The sequence below is a fragment of the Rosa chinensis genome, chromosome 2, assembly GCF_002994745.2.
Source record: "Rosa chinensis cultivar Old Blush chromosome 2, RchiOBHm-V2, whole genome shotgun sequence".
NCBI classification, from domain to species: Eukaryota; Viridiplantae; Streptophyta; class Magnoliopsida; order Rosales; family Rosaceae; genus Rosa; species Rosa chinensis.
Window position 1 is genome coordinate 16,863,944 of NC_037089.1, and position 4,482 is coordinate 16,868,425.

Here is a 4,482-nt window from a genome sequence, read left to right on the forward strand (position 1 = left end):
ACTGATCAAAGTAAGTTACTTAAGTCGATTGCTGCATCTGGCTAATTATCAAATTCACGCTTCCGCTGTGATTTTTAGCAGCAAATTGGGGAAAAAGCAAAAACAGGTTTTTCTATGGAAATTGATTTCGATTCATAGCATGATAATTGAATTTTGATTGTGCTCAAGAACACTAGTTGCATTCCCGGCGTGCGTTAGGTTAGAGTAGATGGTGACCGGATGAAATTTACAATTTCTTGATTGTTCTGTGGTTTCTTAGAATCGAAACAATTTTGATTGTGCTTGAATATGCATGATGAATTGATTGATGATATGGTATTGTATCTGTGATTGTGTAAAATTGCATGAAGAACAAAAATCTCCCAGAATTTGTTTACACAATTAAAATTGACAGATACGAGAGCTTAATTTTCTTACAAGGATGAATCTGGGTAGAATATAAAGTTAAAAGCTCATGAGTTTTGTGGTTTTCTGTTGGCATAAGTGATTATGATGCACAAAGCATTCTTCATTGATGTTGGCAGAAAACAATGATCAGGTCACTGACCATGTAACTGGTCAGGTCACTGACCATGTAACTGGTCATGTCACTGACCACGTAACTGGTCAGGTCACTGACCACGTAACTGGTCAGGTCACTGACCATGTAACTGATCGAGTAACAAAACTGAAATTGTGTTTTGTGTTTTAAAACTATGCTTCAGTTTTATCTTCCAAAGAAGTGGTCAAGTATGGTTTTAGAATACAAAACAGCAATATGCGTGCTTGATGAAAATAAATACGGATACTTAGAAATTTTTCTTCTGTCTAAAGATGTGGATAAATTTCTTTGGATAACTTGTTTTCATTGAACATGGTATATTGATAAAGAACTCCAGGATGTTATGCTTCTGCTCAAAAGTGTTGCTTAACATTATTTTTGGTTATGGACTGATATGAATGCAAGTATGGATTGTTTAGGTTTTCTGTATGTTCTTGTTTTGGTTGCTTAAAGCTAAATAAAACATAGAAAACTTAAAGTTATTTTCTTTACAAATTGAGAACTCACACGAATTTTTGTTTTGCTCCTTAGGTAACTCTTACATGAACTTGAACAGTGTCTTGATGCTAACTGGAACCAACTACAGAGCTTGGCTAGATTCTGTAGAGAACTATATGGGAATGCATGAGAACATAGACTATTGCTTCACTGAGGACAAACCTGAAGAGTTAACTGAAAAGAGCACTAAGAAGGAAACTGATCTTTACAAGAAGTGGCATAGATCCAATAGAATGGCTAAGAACCTCATTCGTACCTCTATGTCCAAGACTGTCAGAGGAAGTATAGAAGAACCTGAGCTAGCATCAGATTTTTTGGAACTCATAGGTGCTAAGTTTAAAGAAAGTGAAAAGGCAGAAGCTGCTAGGCTAACCAAGGAGTTTCATGATTTGAAGTACATGGGTTCAGGGGGAGTTAGAGAGCATATTATGAAGATGATCAATATAAATGGCAGACTCAGGGAGCTCTTGATGGGGGTTAGGGATGAGCAGGTAGTGCATTATGCACTACATTCCTTGACTAACAGTTTTAGTCATCTTAGGACCAGTTACAACTCTCAAAATGGAAACTGGACTCAAGATGAACTTATATCCATCTGTGTGGATGAAGAATCTAGGATCAAGGAAGAAAAGGAACCTGCTACAACCATTAACCTCATTGAGAAGCCTAAAAGGAAAAAGCCCCAAAATAAGCTCAAGCCTATCAAAGCCATAACTAAGAGTTCAACAGCTGCAGTGGCCAAGGAAAATAGGCCATTTAGGTTCAAGTGCTATTTTTGCAAAAGAGTAGGACACATGAAAAAGGACTGCACTGGCTATAAAAATTGGTTAGCCAAAAAGGGTAAGATTTTTCTAATACAGTTTTTTCTTTAGAAATTAATCTTATAAATGTTGAACCACAGTCTTGGTGGATAGATTCAGGCTCACCTATTCATATTACTAATTCTTTGCAGGGATTCATAAGGAGGAGAATCCCAAAAAGTGATGAAGTGAACCTGTGTGTAGGCAATGGCATGAGAGTGGCAGTCAAGGCTATTGGAACCTTAAAGCTCGATTTAGGATTAGGAAAATTGTTAGTTTTGGACAATGTTTTTATGTACCTTCCATGAGAAGGAATTTGGTTCGGTTTCTCTTTTAGTAAAATCTGGTTGTAGACTTGTTATGGATAGTAATGGAATTCTTATTTCTAAAAATTCTGTTCAAATTGGTTCTGGTGTTATTATGAATGATTATTTACAGTTAAATTGTTCAATGGCTCAACAAGAAATTTTACTTGTTGAAAATAACACAAACAGTACTAACACTTTAACAGGTGTTAAAAGAACCAAACTAAATGAAAAGTCTGCATTTTTATGGCATCGAAGACTCGGCCATGTTTCAAAAGAGAGACTGAAGATTTTGGTGAAAAACAACATCCTAAATGAACTTGATTTTTCTGATCTAACAGACTGTGTTGAATGCTTTAAGGGAAAAATAACTAATACTAGAAAGAAGACTGCATATAGAAGCCAAAATTTATTAGAACTCATACACACTGATATATGTGGACCATTTAGGCATCAAACTATCTGTGGGAATGTGTATTTTATCACATTCATTGATGACTTTTGTAGATACAGTTATATTTATCTACTTTCAGAAAAGGCACAAGCATTGAAAGCCTTTCAAATCTTTAAGTCTGAGGTAGAAAATCAACTGGAAAAGAAAATCAAAACAGTGAGGTCAGATAGAGGGGGAGAGTTCTATGGAAAGTACACTGAATCCGGCCAACAAAAGGGTCCATTTGCCTTGTTTTTGCAAGACAATGGAATTAAAGCTCAATACACAACACCCTATAATCCACAACAGAATGGTGTTGCAGAGAGAAAGAATAGGACTCTTTTGAACATGGTTAGATGTATGATGTGTACAACTGGTTTGCCTAAATTTCTGTGGGGTGAGGCTTTAAAAACTGCAAATTATATTTGCAATAGGGCACCTAGCAAAGCCATAGAAAATACTGCTTTTGAGCTTTGGTGTGGCAGGAAACCTAGTCTTCATCACTGTCATGTTTGGGGATGTCATGCAGAAGCTAGGATTTATAATCCAAGCTTGAATAAACTTGACCCCAAAACTGTTAGTTGCTATTTTATAGGTTATCCAGATAAATCTAAAGGCTATAAATTATATTATGCTCATCATTCACCTAGAATTTTTGAAACACATCAAGTAAAGTTTCTAAGTGAAAAAGTTCACAATACAAACCTTGAGGATTTAACCTCAGATTTTGAGGAAATTATGTCAGATGAGAATATAAGTGTAGCATTGCCTTTAGAACAATATGTAACTGATCATGTCACTGGTCACGTAACTGACCATGTCACTGACCAAGTAACTGTACCTGGTCGAGTAACTGGCCAAGTAACTGACCATGTCACTGACCAAGTCACTGACCATGTAACTGACCAAGTAACTGTGCCTGGTCAAGTCACTGCCCATGTCACTGACCAAGTAACTGTGCCTGGTCAAGTTACTGCCCATGTCACTGACCATGTAACTGTACCTGGTCAAGTAACTGGCCATGTAACTGAACCTCAAAATCCTCCAGTGGCTCTGCCTAGAAGATCACAGAGAGCAAGAAAACCAACTTATGGGGGGGAAGAGAGTGACTACATTGTTTATCTGCAAGAAGCAGAAATTGAAATGGACTGTGCAGAGGACAATGATCCAACTACATTTAATCAGGCCATTGAAAGTAGTGAATCTCATCAATGGCAGCTAGCAATGGAAGCAGAAATTAATTCCATGAGTCAAAATGCAGTTTGGGAATTAGTTGAACCTGACCCCAACCAGAAGCCTATAGGTTGTAAATGGGTTTTCAAAACCAAAAGAGATGCAAATGGCAATGTAGAGAGACATAAAGCAAGGTTAGTTGCCAAGGGTTTTACAGAGAAGGAGGGCATTGATTTTACTGACACTTTTTCTCCAGTTTCTACAAAAGACTCGTTTAGGATAATCATGGCTTTAGTGGCTCATTTTGATATGGAGCTGCACCAGATGGATGTTAAAACAACTTTCTTGAATGGTGAACTAGATGAAGTGATTTATATGAGGCAACCAGAAGGTTTTGTGCGAGCTGGAAGTGAAAACTTAGTGTGCAAATTAAGAAAATCAATTTATGGCCTAAAACAAGCTTCTAGACAGTGGTACAAGAAATTTGATTCTGTGATTTCTACTTTTGGATTTACAGAAAATCTTGTTGATGAGTGTGTTTATTTGAAGACAGTTGGGAACAATTTTATTTTTCTGGTACTCTATGTGGATGATATACTTTTGGCTAGCAGTAACATTAAATTGCTTAAAGATACCAAGAGTTTTCTGTCAAGGAATTTTGACATGAAAGACTTAGGAGAAGCATCCTATGTACTAGGCATTGAAATTAAAAGAGATAGAGCATAGAGACTA